Source organism: Oncorhynchus masou, chromosome 33, assembly GCF_036934945.1.
Source record: "Oncorhynchus masou masou isolate Uvic2021 chromosome 33, UVic_Omas_1.1, whole genome shotgun sequence".
NCBI lineage: Eukaryota > Metazoa > Chordata > Actinopteri > Salmoniformes > Salmonidae > Oncorhynchus > Oncorhynchus masou.
The window spans coordinates 10,148,239-10,170,258 of record NC_088244.1 but is presented as its reverse complement, the minus strand read 5'-3'; the positions used below and the strand labels follow the sequence as shown (position 1 = coordinate 10,170,258).

The following is a 22,020-nucleotide window of genomic DNA, read 5'->3' as shown; positions in this document are numbered from 1 at the left end:
TTGAATGACAGAATGACAGAAAATAGGTATTTTTTTTCTTCTTTTTTAAATGGAAAATCACTGATGATGACTAATAGTTTTGATCAGTTACGCTAGCACGGACAAAAGAGACCCGGAAAAGTGACCCAGAATTAAACATAGATTACATCCGCAGTTGGCTGAGGGTTTACAGTAAGTGGAGAAGGAGGGCCAGTGGACAGAGGCAAGGGGAGCTGAGGCTGTTGCCCACTAGGGGGTTCTCTCTGGGCCCAGCCCTACTCAAGGAGAGGCCAAACAAAGGAGCCAGCGAGCTGGTTCTGGGGCTCTGTTCACAAACTGACCCCACAGAGCCCTTGGACAGCAACACAATTAGACCCAACCAAATCATGAGAAAACAAAAATATAACTATTTAAAATCAAAGTTGATTTGTCACGTGCGCCGAATACAACAGGTGTAGACCTTACAGTGAAATGCTTACTTACAGGCTCTAACCAATAGACACACTAGAAAGAATCAACAAAAAAACAGAACAAACTGGAATGTTATCTGGCCCTAAACAAGACAGTCCACAGTGGCAGAATACCTGACCACTGTGACTGACCCCAAATTAAGAAAATCCTTGACTATGTACAGACTCAGTGAGCATAGCCTTGCTATTGAGAAAAGCTGCCGTAGGCAGAACTGGCCCTCAAGAGAAGACAGGCTATTGTCACGACTTCCGCTGAAGTTGGTCCCTCTCCTTTTTCGGGCGGCGTTCGGCGGTTGAAGTCACCGACCTTCTAGCCATCGCTGATCCACTTTTCATTTTCCATTGGTTTTGTCTGGTCTTCCATCACACCTGGTTCCAATTCCATCAATTCCATGTTGTGTATTTAACCCTCTGTCCCCCCCCATGTCCTTGTGGGTAATTGTTTCTTGTAGTGCTTGTTCAACGGTATGCTGGTATTTACCGGGTTTTGTTTGACCCATTTATTGTATTGTTCTGTTGACGGTGGTTTATGGATATTAAACAACACCGTTGTAAACGGCGCTCTCCTGCGCCTGACTTCTCCGCCACCAGTACACACCTCACTACAGCTATGTACTGCCCCAAAAAAATTGTTGGAAACTGTCAAATGTAAGACCGTATTAGAGACACATATTTTTCAGAGATTACACAGACCTACAAAGAATTTGAAAAAAAATAGACAGCAGCCAGATTTGTGAGAACAGGGCAACCAATTGGGAACAAACAACATTGTAAATATATATCTGTTTATGTATCTTCCTCTACTATTTGTACAACAACTATTTACACATTACTAAGAGAGAGACAGAGAGAGAGAGGCAGAGACAGAGAGAGAGACAGAGGCAGAGACAGAGAGACAGAAAGAGAGAGGCAGAGACAGAGAGAGACAGAAAAAGAGGCAGAGACAGAGAGAGGCAGAGACAGAGAGAGAGACAGAGAGAGGCAGAGACAGAGAGAGGCAGAGACAGAGAGACAGAGACAGAAAGAGAGACAGAGACAGAGACAGAAAGAGAGAGGCAGAGACAGAGACAGAAAGAGAGAGGCAGAGACAGAGACAGAGACAGAGAGAGAGACAGAGACAGAGACAGAAAGAGAGAGGCAGAGACAAAGAGAGGCAGAGACAGAGAGAGAGAGATAGAGACAGAGACAGAGACAGAAAGAGAGAGGCAGAGACAGAGACAGAGAGAGAGAGGCAGAGACAGAAAGAGAGAGGCAGAGACAGAAAGAGAGAGGCAGAGACAGAAAGAGAGAGACAGAGACAGAGACAGAAAGAGAGAGGCAGAGACAGAGACAGAAAGAGAGAGGCAGAGACAGAAAGAGAGGCAGAGACAGAGAGAGAGAGGCAGAGACAGAAAGAGAGGCAGAGACAGAGACAGAAAGAGAGGCAGAGACAGAGACAGAAAGAGAGAGGCAGAGACAGAGACAGAAAGAGAGAGGCAGAGACAGAGACAGAAAGAGAGAGGCAGAGACAGAGACAGATAGAGAGGCAGAGACAGAGACAGATAGAGAGGCAGAGACAGAGACAGAAAGAGAGAGGCAGAGACAGAGACAGATAGAGAGGCAGAGACAGAGACAGAGACAGATAGAGAGGCAGAGACAGAGAGAGAGGCAAAGAGAGCGAGAGAGACAGAGACAGATAGAGAGGCAGAGACAGAGACAGAGACAGATAGAGAGGCAGAGACAGAGAGAGAGGCAAAGAGAGCGAGAGAGACAGAGACAGAGACAGAAAGAGAGAGAGAGACAGAGAGAGAGAGAGACAGGCAGAGAGAGAGAGAGGCAGAGAAAGAGAGAGAGAGAGAGAGAGGAATACAATCATAGCTACATACCCACATCTACGTCAGCACAAAATAAAACAAACATAGATCCTGTCTAGGTCACCCATTCTCCTGAAGGCCTAGAGCAAAATCAACCGTACAGAATCAACCGTACAGAATCAACCGTGCAGAATCAACCGTGCAGAATCAACCGTGCAGAATCAACCGTGCAGAATCAACCGTACAGAATCAACCGTACAGAATCAATCGTGCAGAATCAACCGATCAGAATCAACCGTGCAGAATCAACCGTACAGAATCAACCGTACAGAATCAACCGTGCAGAATCAACCGTGCAGAATCAACCGTACAGAATCAACCATACAGAATCAACCGTGCAGAATCAACCGTGCAGAATCAACCGTGCAGAATCAACCGTACAGAATCAATCGTGCAGAATCAACCGTGCAGAATCAACCGTGCAGAATCAACCGTGCAGAATCAACCGTACAGAATCAACCGTGCAGAATCAACCGTGCTGGCATGGCAGCTCTAAACACTGTTAATCACAGTAGGCAGTGGACCTACACAGTTCACACCCAACTACACACCCAACAGTTCACACCCAACTACACACCCAACAGTTCACACCCAACTCCATACTAAGGAGCTTTCTACCCAGACACACACACACACACACACACACACACACACACGTTAAAACCTGTCAGTAAAGAAAACAAGACTCACAAAGGGAACAACTGGATGATCACCTACCACTCCGCTAAGACCTCTTGGAAATGTTAAAAGCTCACAAAGACACACTCTGTTTTATGTGAAAAGGTGTAATAACTCCCTGTCACTTTCTACTAATTATTCTTAGACATAAAATACACCAACAATGTTTTACACAACAGCACTTTCTCCCACTGAGTTTCCTCCCCAAACAACATGATATGGTCTCTGAAATGGAAGCTACAATACTATCGTAGTGTTCATGTTCAGACAATCAGGTTGCACTGACTTACACACTTGAACACACTATCGGAAGATTCCTACTTCTGGATGGTCCACAGAACGCTAAGAAAGCACTGCAGTCCTGAGGTACTATATGTCCTGTTCCCGTTTTGACTTGTGTCTTTCTAGGAAGAATCCTCTCGTCTCTATACAACCTGTCCAAAACCTTGTTCGACGTGTCTCATAATTCACACCTACCTGTTCCAAATCCAAGAGTCTCGCCTACAGCTACAATGACAGTTCTGATCCAGAGCGTTGCTATGAAGGAGTGTGTGTGTGTGTGTGTGTGTGTGTGTGTGTGTGTGTGTATATGTGTGTGTGTGTGTGTGAAGGTTAGTCATTCTCCTTCCTCTCAACCCACTCTCCAATCTCCGCTATCGACTAAAGGGGAGTCTCCCTCTCTCTGGGGCTTTGGTACAGTCTCGTTCCCTCCACTCCTCACAGGGGACACTGGTGCCTCTCAGCAGTCACCTCTATTTCTGTCAGACACCCAGGGTGACCACAGGCCACCGGCCCCATGTCACATGACCAGTTGACCAGGACAGGAATAGAGCATGTTTGGGGAAGTACACATGTGTGTTTGTTTATGTGTTTGGGCTTCTGAGTGGTGCAGCGGTCTAAGGCACTCCATCTCAGTGCTAGAGGCATCACTACAAACCCTGGTTCGATTCCAGGCTGTATCACAACTGGCTGTGATTGTGCGTCGCCTTATGGAACTCCCATCTCTTACCACTCAGTCCTCTGGCTTCCCCGTCTGTGAAAGACCTTGTCCGCATGTCACCCACAGCTAGCATAGTAGCTGACTGACTCTCTGTCCTCTCACCCCAACTCCCTAGTGGTATCCCCCCCACGGCTAGCATAGTAGCTGACTGACTCTCTGTCCTCTCACCCCACCTCCCTAGTGGTATCCCCCCCACAGCTAGCATAGTAGCTGACTGACTCCCTGTCCCCTCACCCCAACTCCCTAGTGGTATCCCCCCCACAGCTAGCATAGTAGCTGACTGACTCTCTGTCCTCTCACCCCAACTCCCTAGTGGTATCCCCCCACAGCTAGCATAGTAGCTGACTGACTCTCTGTCCTCTCACCCCAACTCCCTAGTGGTATCCCCCCACAGCTAGCATAGTAGCTGACTGACTCTCTGTCCTCTCACCCCAACTCCCTAGTGGTATCCCCCCACAGCTAGCATAGTAGCTGACTGATTCCCTGTCCTCTCACCCCAACTCCCTAGTGGTATCCCCCCCACAGCTAGCATAGTAGCTGACTGACTCTCTGTCCTCTCACCCCAACTCCCTAGTGGTATCCCCCCACAGCTAACATAGTAGCTGACTGACTCTCTGTCCTCTCACCCCAACTCCCTAGTGGTATCCCCCACAGCTAGCATAGTAGCTGACTGACTCTCTGTCCTCTCACCCCAACTCCCTAGTGGTATCCCCCCCACAGCTAACATAGTAGCTGACTGACTCTCTGTCCTCTCACCCCAACTCCCTAGTGGTATCCCCCCACAGCTAGCATAGTAACTGACTGACTCCCTGTCCTCTCACCCCAACTCCCTAGTGGTATCCCCCCACAGCTAACATAGTAGCTGACTGACTCCCTGTCCCCTCACCCCAACTCCCTAGTGGTATCCCCCCCACAGCTAGCATAGTAGCTGACTGACTCTCTGTCCTCTCACCCCAACTCCCTAGTGGTATCCCCCCACAGCTAACATAGTAGCTGACTGACTCCCTGTCCTCTCACCCCAACTCCCTAGTGGTATCCCCCCCACAGCTAACATAGTAGCTGACTGACTCCCTGTCCTCTCACCCCAACTCCCTAGTGGTATCCCCCCCACAGCTAGCATAGTAGCTGACTGACTCTCTGTCCTCTCACCCCAACTCCCTAGTGGTATCCCCCCACAGCTAGCATAGTAGCTGACTGACTCTCTGTCCTCTCACCCCAACTCCCTAGTGGTATCCCCCCACAGCTAGCATAGTAGCTGACTGACTCTCTGTCCTCTCACCCCAACTCCCTAGTGGTATCCCCCCACAGCTAACATAGTAGCTGACTGACTCTCTGTCCTCTCACCCCAACTCCCTAGTGGTATCCCCCCCACAGCTAGCATAGTAGCTGACTGACTCTCTGTCCTCTCACCCCAACTCCCTAGTGGTATCCCCCCACAGCTAGCATAGTAGCTGACTGACTCTCTGTCCTCTCACCCCAACTCCCTAGTGGTATCCCCCCCACAGCTAACATAGTAGCTGACTGACTCCCTGTCCTCTCACCCCAACTCCCTAGTGGTATCCCCCCCACAGCTAGCATAGTAGCTGACTGACTCTCTGTCCTCTCACCCCAACTCCCTAGTGGTATCCCCCCACAGCTAGCATAGTAGCTGACTGACTCTGTGTGTGTGCTGCTCCCTGTCCTCTCACCCCACCTCCCTAGTGGTATCCCCCCCACAGCCAGCCCCAATAATCCAGGGCTCCCAGCCACAGGCCTGCTTTTGTCCCTCTCAATAACGCTGACGAGACCCTGCTATAAAGCTCTGTCCTGGTTGTCACTGCATCAAATCCCACCAGCCAGGGTCATGAAAATACTAATGCCTCAGGGCTTACACTACACAACATGACACACACACACACACACACACACACACACACACACACACACACACACACACACACACACACACACACACACACACACACACACACAGAGGGAGTACCCGTACAGTGGAGAGCAAACCAACCATGCTGTTCTGTTGCGACTCCCAGCACCTGAGGAAGAGAGAGAGAAACACTTCCAACTAGGTCATGGCTAGAAGGGATCCAGCTTTTGTCAAATGAATGTTGTTTTATCTAACCCTAACTCAAACCCTTTTCTTAACCTTAACTTAATCATCCTAACATGCTGCGTTAATTCTCCTAACCTGCTTCGTTAATTCTCCTAACCTGCTGCGTTAATTCTCATAACATGCTACGCTAATTCTCCTAACCTGCTCCGTTAATTCTCCTAACCTGCTCCGTTAATTCTCCTAACCTACTACGTTAATTCTCCTAACCTGCTTCGTTAATTCTCCTAACCTGCTGCGTTAATTCTCATAACCTGCTACGTTAATTCTCCTAACCTGCTCCGTTAATTCTCCTAACCTACTACGTTAATTCTCCTAACCTACTACGTTAATTCTCCTAACCTGCTTTGTTAATTCTCCTAACCTGCTGCGTTAATTCTCCTAACCTGCTACATTAATTCTCCTAACCTGCTACATTAATTCTCCTAACCTGCTACGTTAATTCTCCTAACCTGCTACGTTAATTCTCCTAACCTGCTACTTTAATTCTCCTAGCCTACTACATTAATTCTCCTAACCTGCTACGTTAATTCTCCTAACCTGCTACTTTAATTCTCCTAGCCTACTACGTTAATTCTCCTAACCTGCTACGTTAATTCTCCTAACCTGCTACATTAATTCTCCTAACCTGCTACATTAATTCTCCTAACCTGCTACATTAATTCTCCTAACCTGCTACGTTAATTCTCCTAACCTGCTACGTTAATTCTCCTAACCTGCTACGTTAATTCTCCTAACCTGCTACGTTAATTCTCCTAACCTGCTACGTTAATTCTCCTAACCTGCTACATTAATTCTCCTAACCTGCTACGTTAATTCTCCTAACCTGCTACATTAATTCTCCTAACCTGCTACGTTAATTCTCCTAACCTGCTACGTTAATTCTCCTAACCTGCTACAAAAAGTCAAATCTGACGTTAATTTGACAAGAGCTGGACCCCTTCCAGCCATGACCTTCGACCTGGGCCATGACCAACCAACTCAATGATACCTGATGATTGTCTGTCTGTCTGTCTGTCTGTCTGTCTGTCTGTCTGTCTGTCTGTCTGTCTGTCTGTTCCTTCTGCCTGGCCGCCCGTCTGTCTGTCTGTCTGTCTGTCTGCCTGCCTGTCCGCCCATCCGTCTGTCTGTCTGTCTGTCTGTCTGCCTGTCCGCCCATCCGTCCATCTGTCTGTCTGTCTGTCTGTCTGTCTGTCTGTCTGTCTGTCTGCCTGGCCGCCCGTCCATCTGTCTGTCTGTCTGTCTGCCTGCCTGTCCTCCCGTCCGTCCATCTGTCTGTCTGTCTGTCTGCCTGCCTGTCCTCCCGTCCGTCCATCTGTCTGTCTGTCTGGGGAAACTGACTGGAGATAAAAAGAAAGTGACATAATATGATTGAGAGTGTAGCAGTACATGCTACTCATGCTCTCACAGTTGTCTTCTGTTATTGAACCCTAGAGGCTTTGCAGAACATAACTTCCTGTGTCTGTGGCAGGGAGAAGTTTCACTTTACCTTAACAACACTGTAGCATACACACTGCCAGATGTTTTCAATGCTGGTATTTTCTTCCCAGGCTTTTTCGCAAATTCACCTCCTGCTTGTTTACTTGGGACAGTTTTGGTATAATCTCTAACTTTCTAGTCGTTCCAAACATGTGACATCAACCTGACCTTTGAACAAAGAGGGTTGCCTGTATGTCTGTTGGACAGGAGAGTCTTCAGAAACACGCCCACCTTTCAGGGGTCAGGTGCCCAAACTGAAAAAAGATTGACATCGTGGGCTATCAGCTGATCATTGATGGTGATGATTGATGTAAATCTGCTAGTCATCTCGCTCAATTTTTTTAAACTAATTGTGATTTATCTTCATTGCTCTTCAATAATTGCTTCATAATAAAATATTCATTAGCTTCTAACTCAAGATATATATATACTGAGTGTACAAAGCATTAGGAACGCCTGCTCTTTCCATGACATAGACTGACCAGGTGAATCCAGGTGAAAGCTATGATCCCTCTTTGATGGTAGTAGATGCCAGGCGCACCGGTTTGAGTGTGTAAAGAACTGCAACGCCGCTGGGTTTTTGACGCTCAACAGTTTCCTTTGTGTATCAGGAATGGTCCAGCAACCAAAGGACATCCAGTCAACTTGACACAACTGTGGGAAGCATCGGAGTCAACATGGGCCAGCATCCCTGTGGAACGCTTTCAACACCTTGTAGAGTCAACATGGGCCAGCATCCCTGTGGAATGCTTTCAACACCTTGTAGAGTCAACATGGGCCAGCATCCCTGTGGAACGCTTTCAACACCTTGTAGAGTCAACATGGGCCAGCATCCCTGTGGAACGCTTTCAACACCTTGTAGAGTCAACATGGGCCAGCATCCCTGTGGAACGCTTTCAACACCTTGTAGAGTCAACATGGGCCAGCATCCCTGTGGAATGCTTTCAACACCTTGTAGAGTCAACATGGGCCAGCATCCCTGTGGAACGCTTTCAACACCTTGTAGAGTCAACATGGGCCAGCATCCCTGTGGAATGCTTTCAACACCTTGTAGAGTCAACATGGGCCAGCATCCCTGTGGAATGCTTTCAACACCTTGTAGAGTCAACATGGGCCAGCGTCCCTGTGGAATGCTTTCAACACCTTGTAGAGTCAACATGGGCCAGCATCCCTGTGGAATGCTTTCAACACCTTGTAGAGTCAACATGGGCCAGCATCCCTGTGGAATGCTTTCAACACCTTGTAGAGTCAACATGGGCCAGCATCCCTGTGGAATGCTTTCAACACCTTGTAGAGTCAACATGGGCCAGCATCCCTGTGGAATGCTTTCAACACCTTGTAGAGTCAACATGGGCCAGCATCCCTGTGGAATGCTTTCAACACCTTGTAGAGTCAACATGGGCCAGCATCCCTGTGGAACGCTTTCAACACCTTGTAGAGTCAACATGGGCCAGCATCCCTGTGGAATGCTTTCAACACCTTGTAGAGTCAACATGGGCCAGCATCCCTGTGGAACGCTTTCAACACCTTGTAGAGTCAACATGGGCCAGCATCCCTGTGGAATGCTTTCAACACCTTGTAGAGTCAACATGGGCCAGCATCCCTGTGGAACGCTTTCAACACCTTGTAGAGTCAACATGGGCCAGCATCCCTGTGGAATGCTTTCAACACCTTGTAGAGTCAACATGGGCCAGCATCCCTGTGGAACGCTTTCAACACCTTGTAGAGTCAACATGGGCCAGCATCCCTGTGGAACGCTTTCAACACCTTGTAGAGTCAACATGGGCCAGCATCCCTGTGGAACGCTTTCAACACCTTGTAGAGTCAACATGGGCCAGCATCCCTGTGGAACGCTTTCAACACCTTGTAGAGTCAACATGGGCCAGCATCCCTGTGGAACGCTTTCAACACCTTGTAGAGTCAACATGGGCCAGCATCCCTGTGGAACGCTTTCAACACCTTGTAGAGTCAACATGGGCCAGCATCCCTGTGGAACACTTTCAACACCTTGTAGAGTCAACATGGGCCAGCATCCCTGTGGAATGCTTTCAACACCTTGTAGAGTCAACATGGGCCAGCATCCCTGTGGAACACTTTCAACACCTTGTAGAGTCAACATGGGCCAGCATCCCTGTGGAATGCTTTCAACACCTTGTAGAGTCAACATGGGCCAGCATCCCTGTGGAATGCTTTCAACACCTTGTAGAGTCAACATGGGCCAGCATCCCTGTGGAACGCTTTCAACACCTTGTAGAGTCAACATGGGCCAGCATCCCTGTGGAATGCTTTCAACACCTTGTAGAGTCAACATGGGCCAGCATCCCTGTGGAACACTTTCAACACCTTGTAGAGTCAACATGGGCCAGCATCCCTGTGGAATGCTTTCAACACCTTGTAGAGTCAACATGGGCCAGCATCCCTGTGGAATGCTTTCAACACCTTGTAGAGTCAACATGGGCCAGCATCCCTGTGGAACGCTTTCAACACCTTGTAGAGTCCATGTTCCAACGAACTGTGGCTGTTCTGAGAGGGGCGCAACAAAATATTAGGAATGTGATCCTCATGTTTTGTACACTCAGTGTATGGCTAGCTAGTGGCTGGCTAGTGGCTGGCTGGCTGGTTGCTGGCTAGTGGCTGGCTGGCTAGCTAGTGGCTGGCTAGTGGCTGGCTGGCTGGTTGCTGGCTAGTGGCTGGCTGGTTGCTGGCTAGTGGCTGGCTGGCTAGTGGCTGGCTAGTGGCTGGCTGGCTAGCGGCTGGCTGGCTAGTGGCTGGCTGGTTGCTGGCTAGTGGCTGGCTGGCTAGTGGCTGGCTAGTGGCTGGCTGGCTAGTGGCTGGCTGGCTAGTGGCTGGCTAGTGGCTGGCTGGTTGCTGGCTAGTGGCTGGCTGGCTGGCAGGCTGGCTAGTGGCTGGCTGGCTGGCTGGCTGGCTGGCTAGTGGCTGGCTGGCTGGCTGGCTAGTGGCTGGCTGGCTAGCTAGTGGCTGGCTGGTTGGCTGGCTAGTGGCTGGCTGGCTGGTTGCTGGCTAGTGGCTGGCTAGTGGCTGGCTGGCTGGCTGGCTGGCTAGTGGCTGGCTAGCTAGTGGCTGGCTGGTTGGCTGGCTAGTGGCTGGCTGGCTGGTTGCTGGCTAGTGGCTGGCTGGCTAGTGGCTCGTGTGGATATTTAAGCATATGGTGGATATCGGGAGTCTAGACGACCGGTGTTGCTGCTGTCGACTGAGGAAGCATGGAGTTGGGTCAGGGCGAGGGTCATTGATGCAGCTGCTCCAGTCTGACTTTTTGCCTCTCTCTGCTGCGAGTGCCAGCCAACCAGACCGAATATTGATGATGTAAATCAAGTGTTATCAAGTGCTAATCAATAGTCATGCTGATGTGACACTACTGTTTATATTTAAACTATGTCGCTAGCGACACACACTCGACCTGTTCACCTCTTCTCCAGACATGCATGTCTGGGTACCGGGGCGTACGCAATCTCTGTACAAGTTAGACTAGGAAAAAGGCACAAGGGGCAATGGATTCAGAACAATGACAAAACTTTATACTAAAAATGGTAATTATACCACCAGGATGGAAAAGGGCCATGCCCAGGCACAAGGAGCAGGGCTTAGTTTAGATAGGGAGGGAAGAGACAGGGGGGATGAGAGAGAGACATTCAGCTACTCATACAATCCTATTACAAGGAGTTTGTCAATAGCTCCGCAGATGAGGAAGTAAATGCTGTATAGTCACTGAATGGGACTCAGGGTAAACAATCACTCTCCTCCATGAGCTGAATCCACTTGTGTGCAATCTAATTAAAGAGAAACATTATGCTGTGAAGCCAGAACTTGAACCAAAGTTTGATTTTGTTTATAAATATCATGTGGACAGTCTCTCTCTCTCTCTCTCTCTCTCTATATATATATATATATCATTTAAATGGCTTTATTGGCATGGAAAACATGTTTACATTGCCAAAAGAAAGTAAAATAGATAATAAACAAAAGTGAAATAAACAAATCAGAAATGAACAGTAAACATATTACTCTCACAAAAGTTTCAAGAAGAACACTAAAAAACACTTTTTGGGGGGGAATCTCTCTCTCACACACACAGACACACAGACACACACACACACACACACACACACACACACACACACACACACACACACACACACACACACACACACACACACACACACACACACACACACACACACACACACACACACACACACACACACACAGGTTAAAACCTGTCAGTAGAGAAACAAACAGAAGCCTCCTGGTGCAGCACAAACAAATCAACAGACAAACACACGCAGTCGTAAACTCCTCCCCGCTCACCACCACCCCTTCAAACAGGTGGCAGCACCCCCAGAACAACACAGCGTTCGTTCAGTATAAAACTTACAAGCAGCAATGTAACGTGGGATACTGTTTTTTTCCGTTGGTTCTTTCTGTTGGGCCTTGCATGTAGGGCTCTGTAGGGCTCTGTAGTGCTCTGTAGGGCTCTGTACGGCTCTGTAAGGCTCTGTAGGGCTCTGTAGGGCTCTGTAGTGCTCTGTAGGGCGCTGAGTGCTCTGTAGGGCTCTGTAGGGCTCTGTAGGGCTCTGTAGTGCTCTGTAGGGCTCTGTAGGGCTCTGTAGGGCTCTGTAGGGCTCTGTAGGGCTCTGTAAGGCTCTGTAGGGCTCTGTAGGGCTCTGTAGTGCTCTGTAGGGCTCTGTAGGGCTCTGTAGGGCTCTGTAGTGCTCTGTAGGGCTCTGTAGGGCTCTGTAGTGCTCTGTAGGGCTCTGTAAGGCTCTGTAGGGCTTTGTAAGGCTCTGTAGGGCTCTGTAGGGCTCTGTAAGGCTCTGTAAGGCTCTGTAGGGCTCTGTAGGGCTCTGTAGTGCTCTGTAGGGCTCTGTAGGGCTTTGTAAGGCTCTGTAGGGCTCTGTAGTGCTCTGTAGTGCTCTGTAGTGCTCTGTAGGGCTCTGTAGGGCTCTGTAAGGCTCTGTAGGGCTCTGTAGGGCTCTGTAGGGCTCTGTAAGGCTCTGTAGGGCTCTGTAGTGCTCTGTAGGGCTCTGTAGTGCTCTGTAGGGCTCTGTAGTGCTCTGTAGGGCTCTGTAGTGCTCTGTAGGGCTCTGTAGGGCTCTGTAGTGCTCTGTAGGGCTCTGTAGTGCTCTGTAGTGCTCTGTAGGGCTCTGTAAGGCTCTGTAGGGCTCTGTAGGGCTCTGTAAGGCTCTGTAGGGCTCTGTAGGGCTCTGTAGGGCTCTGTAGGGCTCAGTAAGACTCTGTAGGGCTCTGTAAGGCTCTGTAAGGCTCAGTAAGACTCTGTAGGGCTCTGTAAGGCTCAGTAAGACTCTGTAGGGCTCAGTAAGACTGTAGGGCTCTGTAGGGCTCTGTAAGGCTCTGTAAGGCTCAGTAAGACTCTGTAGGGCTCTGTAAGGCTCAGTAAGACTCTGTAGGGCTCTGTAAGGCTCTGTAAGGCTCAGTAAGAATCTGTAGGGCTCTGTAAGGCTCTGTAAGGCTCAGTAAGACTCTGTAGGGCTCTGTAAGGCTCTGTAAGGCTCAGTAAGGCTCAGTAGGGCTCTGTAGGGCTCAGTAGGGCTCAGTAAGACTTTGTAAGGCTCTGTAGGGCTCTGTAGGGCTCAGTAAGACTCTGTAGGGCTCAGTAAGGCTCTGTAGGGCTCTGTAAGGCTCAGTAAGACTCTGTAGGCCTCAGTAAGGCTCTGTAGGGCTCTGTAAGGCTCAGTAAGACTCTGTAGGGCTCTGTAGGGCTCAGTAAGGTTCAGTAAGGATCTGTAGGGCTCAGTAAGGCTCAGTAAGGCTCTGTAGGGCTCAGTAAGGCTCAGTAAGGCTCTGTAGGGCTCAGTAAGGCTCAGTAAGGCTCAGTAAGGCTCTGTAGGGCTCTGTAAGGCTCAGTAAGACTCTGTAGGGCTCTGTAAGGCTCAGTAAGGCTCTGTAGGGCTCAGTAAGGCTCAGTAAGACTCTGTAGGGCTCTGTAGGGCTCAGTAAGGCTCAGTAAGGATCTGTAGGGCTCAGTAAGGCTCAGTAAGGCTCTGTAGGGCTCAGTAAGGCTCAGTAAGGCTCTGTAGGGCTCAGTAAGTCTCAGTAAGACTCTGTAGGGCTCAGTAGGGCTCTGTAAGGCTCAGTAAGACTCTGTAGGTCTCAGTAAGGCTCTGTCGGGCTCAGTAGGACTCTGTAGGGCTCAGTAAGAATCTGTAGGGCTCAGTAAGGCTCAGTAAGGCTCTGTAGGGCTCTGTAGGGCTCAGTAAGGCTCTGTAGGGCTCAGTAAGGCTCAGTAAGGCTCTGTAGGGCTCAGTAAGGCTCTGTAGGGCTCGGTAAGAATCTGTAGGGCTCTGTACGGCTCAGTAAGGCTCAGTAAGACTTTGTAGGGCTCAGTAAGGCTCTGTAGGGCTCTGTAGGGCTCTGTAGGGCTCAGTAAGACTCTGTAGGCCTCAGTAAGGCTCTGTAGGGCTCTGTAAGGCTCAGTAAGGCTCTGTAGGGCTCAGTAAGGCTCTGTAGGGCTCTGTAAGGCTCAGTAAGACTCTGTAGGGCTCTGTAAGGCTCAGTAAGGCTCTGTAGGGCTCAGTAAGGCTCAGTAAGACTCTGTAGGGCTCTGTAGGGCTCAGTAAGGCTCAGTAAGGATCTGTAGGGCTCAGTAAGGCTCAGTAAGGCTCTGTAGGGCTCAGTAAGGCTCAGTAAGGCTCTGTAGGGCTCAGTAAGGCTCAGTAAGACTCTGTAGGGCTCAGTAGGGCTCAGTAAGGCTCAGTAAGGCTCTGTAGGGCTCAGTAAGGCTCAGTAAGACTCTGTAGGGCTCAGTAGGGCTCTGTAAGGCTCAGTAAGACTCTGTAGGTCTCAGTAAGGCTCTGTCGGGCTCAGTAGGACTCTGTAGGGCTCAGTAAGAATCTGTAGGGCTCAGTAAGGCTCAGTAAGGCTCTGTAGGGCTCTGTAGGGCTCAGTAAGGCTCTGTAGGGCTCAGTAAGGCTCAGTAAGGCTCTGTAGGGCTCAGTAAGGCTCTGTAGGGCTCGGTAAGAATCTGTAGGGCTCTGTACGGCTCAGTAAGGCTCAGTAAGACTTTGTAGGGCTCAGTAAGGCTCTGTAGGGCTCTGTAGGGCTCTGTAGGGCTCAGTAAGACTCTGTAGGCCTCAGTAAGGCTCTGTAGGGCTCTGTAAGGCTCAGTAAGGCTCTGTAGGGCTCAGTAAGGCTCTGTAGGGCTCTGTAAGGCTCAGTAAGACTCTGTAGGGCTCTGTAAGGCTCAGTAAGGCTCTGTAGGGCTCAGTAAGGCTCAGTAAGACTCTGTAGGGCTCTGTAGGGCTCAGTAAGGCTCAGTAAGGATCTGTAGGGCTCAGTAAGGCTCAGTAAGGCTCTGTAGGGCTCAGTAAGGCTCAGTAAGGCTCTGTAGGGCTCAGTAAGGCTCAGTAAGACTCTGTAGGGCTCTGTAGGGCTCAGTAAGGCTCAGTAAGGATCTGTAGGGCTCAGTAAGGCTCTGTAGGGCTCAGTAAGGCTCAGTAAGGCTCTGTAGGGCTCAGTAAGGCTCAGTAAGACTCTGTAGGGCTCAGTAGGGCTCTGTAAGGCTCAGTAAGACTCTGTAGGACTCTGTAAGGCTCTGTAAGGCTCAGTAAGACTCTGTAGGTCTCAGTAAGGCTCTGTCGGGCTCAGTAGGACTCTGTAAGGCTCGGTAGGGCTCAGTAGGGCTCAGTAGGGCTCTGTAGGGCTCAGTAGGGCTCAGTAAGGCTCTGTAGGGGTGAGAGGACAGGGAATCAGTCAGCTACTATGCTAGCCGTGGGGGGGATACCACTAGGGAGTTGGGGTGAGAGGACAGAGAGTCAGTCAGCTACTATGCTAGCTGTGGGGGGGATACCACTAGGGAGTTGGGGTGAGAGGACAGGGAGTCAGTCAGCTACTATGCTAGCTGTGGGGGGGACACCACTAGGGAGTTGGGGTGAGAGGACAGAGAATCAGTCAGCTACTATGCTAGCTGTGGGGGGGATACCACTAGGGAGTTGGGGTGAGAGGACAGGGAATCAGTCAGCTACTATGCTAGCTGTGGGGGGATACCACTAGGGAGTTGGAGAGGGGAGATGGAGACATGGAGAGGGGAGATAGAGAGGGGAGATGGAGAGATGGAGAGGGGAGATGGAGAGCTGGAGAGGGGAGATGGAGAGATGGAGAGGGGGAGATGGAGAGATGGAGAGGGGGAGATGGGGAGATGGAGAGGGGAGATGGAGAGATGGAGAGGGGAGATGGAGAGGGGAGATGGAGAGATGGAGAGGGGAGATGGAGAGGGGAGATGGAGAGATGGAGAGGGGGAGATGGAGAGGGGAGATGGAGAGATGGAGAGGGGGAGATGGAGAGGGGAGATGGAGATGGAGAGGGAGATGGAGAGGGGAGATGGAGAGATGGAGAGGGAAATGGAGATGGGAGATGGAGAGGGGAGATGGCGAGGGGAGATTGAGAGGGGAGATGGAGAGGGGAGATGGGGAGATGGAGAGAGGAGATGGAGAGGGGAGATGGAGAGAGGAGATGGAGAGGGGAGATGGGGAGATGGAGAGAGGGGATGGAGAGGGGAGATGGAGACATGGAGAGGGGAGATGGAGAGGGGAGATGGAGAGATGGAGAGGGGAGATGGAGAGATGGAGAGGGGAGATGGAGAGGGGAGATGGAGAGATGGAGAGGGGGAGATGGAGAGGGGAGATGGAGAGGGGGAGATGGAGAGATGGAGAGGGGAGATGGAGATGGAGAGGGGAGATGGAGAGGGGAGATGGAGAGATGGAGAGGGGAAATGGAGATGGGAGATGGAGAGGGGAGATGGCGAGGGGAGATTGAGAGGGGAGTTGGAGAGGGGAGATGGGGAGATGGAGAGAGGAGATGGAGAGGGGAGATGGGGAGATGGAGAGAGGAGATGGAGAGGGGAGATGGAGACATGGAGAGGGGAGATGGAGAGGGGAGATGGTGAGATGGAGAGGGGAGATGGAGAGATGGAGAGGGGAGATGGAGAGATGGAGAGGGGGAGATGGAGAGGGAGAGATGGAGGGATGTAGAGGGGAGATGGAGAGGGGAGATGGAGAGAGGGAGAGGGGAGATGGAGATGGGAGATGGAGAGATGGAGGGGGAGATGGAGAGATGGAGAGGGGAGATGGAGAGATGGAGAGGGGAGATGGGAGATGGGGAGATGGAGAGGAGAGATGGAGAGGGGAGATGGAGAGGGGAGATGGAGAGGGGGAGATGGAGAAGGAGAGTTGGAGAGGGGAGATTGAGAGGGAAGATTGAGAGGGGAGATGGAGAGATGGAGAGGGGGAGATGGAGAGGGAGAGATGGAGGGATGTAGAGGGGAGATGGAGAGGGGAGATGGAGAGATGGAGAGGGGAGATGGAGATGGGAGATGGAGAGATGGAGGGGGAGATGGAGAGGGGAGATGGAGGGATGGAGAGGGGGAGATGGAGGGATGGAGAGGGGGAGATGGAGGGATGGAGAGGGGGAGATGGAGAGGGGGAGATGGAGGGATGGAGAGGGGGAGATGGAGGGATGGAGAGGGGGAGATGGAGAGGGGAGATGGAGAGGGGAGATGGGAGGGATGGAGAGGGGAGATGGAGGGATGGAGAGGGGAGATGGAGGGATGGAGAGGGGAGATGGAGAGGGGGAGATGAAGGGATGGAGAGGGGAGATGGGAGGGATGGAGAGGGGAGATGGAGGGATGGAGAGGGGAGATGGAGAGGGGAGATGGAGGGATGGAGAGGGGGAGATGGAGGGATGGAGAGGGGAGATGGAAGGATGGAGAGGGGAGATGGAGGGATGGAGAGGGTAGATGGAGGGATGGAGAGGGGAGATGGAGAGTGGAGATGGAGATGGAGGGATGGAGAGGGGAGATGGAGGGATGGAGAGGGGAGATGGAGGGATGGAGAGGGGAGATGGAGAGGGGGAGATGGAGAGGGGGAGATGGAGGGATGGAGAGGGGGAGATGGAGGGATGGAGAGGGGGAGAGGGGAGATGGAGAGGGGAGATGGAGATGGAGAGGGGGAGATGGAGGGATGGAGAGTGGGAGACACAAGAAAAGGGACAAACTCCATTGTAAATATAACCCATATTTATATGTTTATTTATTTTCCATTTTGTACTTTAACTATTTGCACATCGTTACAACACTGTATATAGAAATAATGACATTTGAAATGTCTCTATTTGTTTATTATTTATTTTCTGTTTATTTCACCTTTGTTGTTTTCTACTTCACTTGCTTTGGCAATGTTGACATATGTTTCCCATGCCAATAAAGCCCTTTGAATGGAATTGGAGAACCTGAAACTGAGCACATGTTTCTAAACACAGGGTCTGGTCCGACATGAGAGTCTCCTCCCTCTGGAGCTCTTGGCTTGTGACTCCAGGCTGCCCACAAAGGGTGAAAATTAGTGTTCTGCCCATGCCAGGCTGCCTATACCATCCTGGGCTCACACCCAACTTCCACTGGAGCTTCACAAAACGGCCAACGAGACCCATTATTAGCCAAGCTGGCAGGGACACCATGCCATCACCACCACCACGCCCCAACTCTGGGCCCCCATAGTTGGGTTCTCTTTTGTGTGCCACAGGATGAAATACTAGATGTGAGACTTGGCCACTGTCATAGGGCTTTAGTCCTGAATACTGGGGCTTCTTTAGACTCTGGAACCCTGCTCACCTGAACCCCCCCCCCCCTCTCAATGAGGTTCAATTCTATTCAAAGGACAAAAGATCTAGGTGCTGCTGCAGGCCCTCCTTGGTTGGTGACAGAAGCACCAGATCATCAGCAAACAGTAGACATTTAACTTCACATTCTAGTAGGGTGAGGCCGGGTGCTGCAGACTGTTCTAGTGCCCGCACCAATTTGTTGATATATACATGTTTGTTGAAGAGGGTGGGGCTCCAGCTGCATCCCTGTCTCACCCCACGGCCCTGTGGAAAGAAATGTTTGTCTCCACTTCTGTTGATTGTGGCAATCAGTCCTTGGTTCCAAATATTGGGGAAGATGCCAGAGCTGAGGATGATGTTAAAGAGTTTAAGCCAATAGCAATTTGTGGTCTGCATATTTTATCATTTAATTTCGGATGCCATCAACACCACAGGCCTTTTTGGGTCAGAGGGTTTGTATTTTGTCCAGTACTTCATTCAGTGTACTTGGAGCATCCAGTGGGTTCTGGTAGTCTTTACTAGTTGTTTCTAATATTTCTAATTGATCATGTATATGTTTTTGCTGTTTGTTCTTTGTTCTTTGTTATTGAGCCAAAAATATTGTAGAAGTGGTTTATCCATACATCTCCTTTTGGATAGATAACTCTTCGTGTTGTGGTTTGTTAAGTTTGTTACAATTTCTCCAGAAGTGGTTAGATTCGATGGATTCTCCCATTATATTGAGCTGATTTCTGATGTGAGGTACCTTCTTTTTAAGTAGTCTATTTCTGTGTTGTTTTAGTGATTCACCATAGCGAATTCTTAGGCTCAAGTTTTCTGGGTCACTATGTTTTTGGTTGGACAGGTTTCTCAATCTCTTTCTTAGGTTTTTGCATTCTTCCCGAAACCATTTGCCATCGTTTCAAATGTTCTTAGTTTGTCAGCTTGACATTTTTAGATTTGATAGGGAAGCTGGAAGGCTTACTACTGACAAGTTCACACCTTCACTATTACAATGACATTTTTTGTCTAAAACGGATTGTATTAGTTGTTGCCTAATTGTCTTTAGTTAGGTTACCACACTACTTTCCTTCCATCTATAGCATTTCTTAATATTGTGCAGTTCATTTGGCTTTGATATCTCTTGATTGAGTATTGCTCTGTTCAAGTTATTTTGCTGTGATCTGATAGTGTCAGTGGGCTGTCTGTGAACGCTCTGAGAGACTCTGGGTTGAGGTCAGTGATAAAGTAATCTGCAGTACTACTGCCGAGAGATTAATTGTAGGTGGAGTCTCTTCGAAGCCTACCATTGACTATGTACCGACCCAGCCTGCGACAGAGCTGCAGGAGTTGGTTGTTCTGTGATAGGTCAAAAGTTTTAGAACACCTACTTATTCAAGAGTTTTTCTTTATTTTTACTATTTTCTACATTGTGGAATTTCTATTTCAAAACTATGAAATAACACACATGGAATCATGTAGTAACCAAAAAAAGTGTTAAACAAATCCAAAAATATTTTATATTTGAGATTCTTCAAAGTAGCCACCCTTTTTCTTGATGACAGCTTTGCACACTCTTGGCATTCTCTCAAACAGCTCAAGAAGTAGTCACCTGGAATGCATTTCAATTAACAGGTGTGCCTTGTTAAAATGTAATTTGTGGAATGTGTTTCTTAATTAGTTGTGCTGTGACAATGTAGGGGTGGTATACAGAAGAGAGCCCTATTTGGTAAAAGACCAAGTCCATATTATGGCAAGAACAGCTCAAATAAGCAAAGAGAAATGACAGTCCATCATTACTTTAAGACATGAAGGTCAGTCAATATGGAACATTTCAAGAATATTTAGAGTAAAAACCATCGAGTGCTATGATGAAACTGGCTCTCATGAGGACCGCCACAGGAAAGGAAGACCCATAGTTACCTCTGCTGCAGAGGATAAGTTCATTTGAGTTACCAGCCTCAGAAACTGTAGCCCAAATAAATACTTCAGAGTTCAAGTAACAGACACATCTCAACATCAACTGTTCAGAGGAGACTGTGTGAATCAGGCCATCATGGTCGAATTGTTGCAAAGAAACCACTACTAAATGACACCAATAAGAAGAAGAGATTTGCTTGGGCCAAGAAACATGAGCAATGGACATTAGACTGGTGGAAATCTGTCCTTTGATCTCAAGTCCAAATTGGAGATTTTTGGTCCCAAACGCCGTTTCTTTGTGAGATGCGGTGTGGGTGAACAGATGATCTCCGCAGGTGTATTTCCCACTGTGAAGCATGGAGGAGGAGGTGTTATGGTGTGGGGGTGCTTAGCTTGTAACACTGCCTGTGATTTATTTAGAATTCAAGGCACTTAACCAGCATGGCTACCACAGCATTCTGCAGCAATACACCATCCCATCTGGTTTGGTATTAGAGGGACTATCATTTGTTTTTCAACAGGACAATGACCCAACACACCTCCGGGCTCTGTTAAGGCTATTTGACCAAGACGGAGAGTGATGGAGAGCTGCATCAGATGACCTGGCCTACACAATCACCTGACCTCAACTAAATTGAGATGGTTTGGGATGAGTCAGACCGCAGAATAAGGAAAAGTAGCCAACAAGTGCTCAGCAAATGTGAAAACTCTTCAAGACTGTTGGAAAAGCATTCCAGGTGAAGCTGGTTGAGAGAATTCCAAGAGTGTGCAAAGCTGTTATCAAGGCAAAGTGTTGCTATTTGAGCAATCTCAAATATAAAATATTTTTGGATTTGTTTAACACTTTTTTGGTTACTACATGATTCCATATGTGTTATTTCAAAGTTTTGATGTCTTCACTATTATTCTACAATGTAGAAAATAGTCAAAACTAGTAACAGACTAGAACATGTCCCTGGGCCTGAAAATGGTTGATCTTCCCCTCTAGGAGGAAGAAGCTATCTTCGTTAAAGTATGGGGATTCTATTGGGGGGATATAGGTAGCACACATGGGGACATTTTTCTCTGTTGAGATAATTTACTTATTAATTTCTAGCCAGATGTAAAGATTTCCTGTTTTGACTAATTTAATAGATTGGGTTAGGTCTGCTCTATGACAAATGAGCATACCCCCTGAGTCTCTTCCCTGTTTCACAACTGGTAGTTTGGTGGATGGGACTACCAGCTCTCCGTAACCTAGAGAGCAACCAGTGGGTCTGTCTCCTCTGTATCATGTTCCTTGTTGGATGACAATGTCTGTATTTCCAATTTCTTTGTTGAAGTCTGGGGACCTGCTCTTTAGACCAAAGGCAAATGCTGTCATGGTCTCTCGCTCTCTCTCTCTCTCTCTCAATCTCTCAACTCTCTCTATCTGTCTCAACTATCTCAACTCTCTCTATCTGTCTCAACTATCTCAACTCTCTCTATCTGTCTCAACTCTCTCTCTCTCTCCCTCTCTCTCTCCCTCTCTCTCTCTCTCTCTCTCCCTCTCTCTCCCTCTCTCTCTCTCTCTCCCTCTCTCTCCCTCTCTCTCTCTCTCTCTCTCCCTCTCTCCCTCTCTCTCTCTCTCTCTCTCTCTCTCTCTCTCTCTCTCTCTCCCTCTCTCTCCCTCTCTCTCTCTCTCTCTCCCTCTCTCTCCCTCTCTCTCCCTCTCTCTCCCTCTCTCTCTCTCTCTCTCTCTCTCTCCTCTCTCTCTCTCCCTCTCTCTCCCTCTCTCTCCCTCTGAGGGGCGGGGGTGAGGGGACGGGGGTGAGGGGCGGGGGTGAGGGGACGGGGTGAGGGGCAGGGATGAGGGGACGGGGATGAGGGGAGGGTGTGAGGGGGCGGGGATGAGGGGACGGGGTGAGGGGCGGGGGTGAGGGGAGGGTGTGAGGGGACGGGGGTGAG

General features: G+C 49.3%; 1 protein-coding gene across 1 annotated transcript in view; it reads right to left on the bottom strand.

Annotated features, from left to right (window-relative positions):
* Positions 1-22,020, bottom strand: part of LOC135527805 (rho GTPase-activating protein 39-like) — a 156,835-nt gene that overhangs the window by 91,188 nt on the left and 43,627 nt on the right. The gene's annotated exons all lie outside the window — the stretch shown is intronic.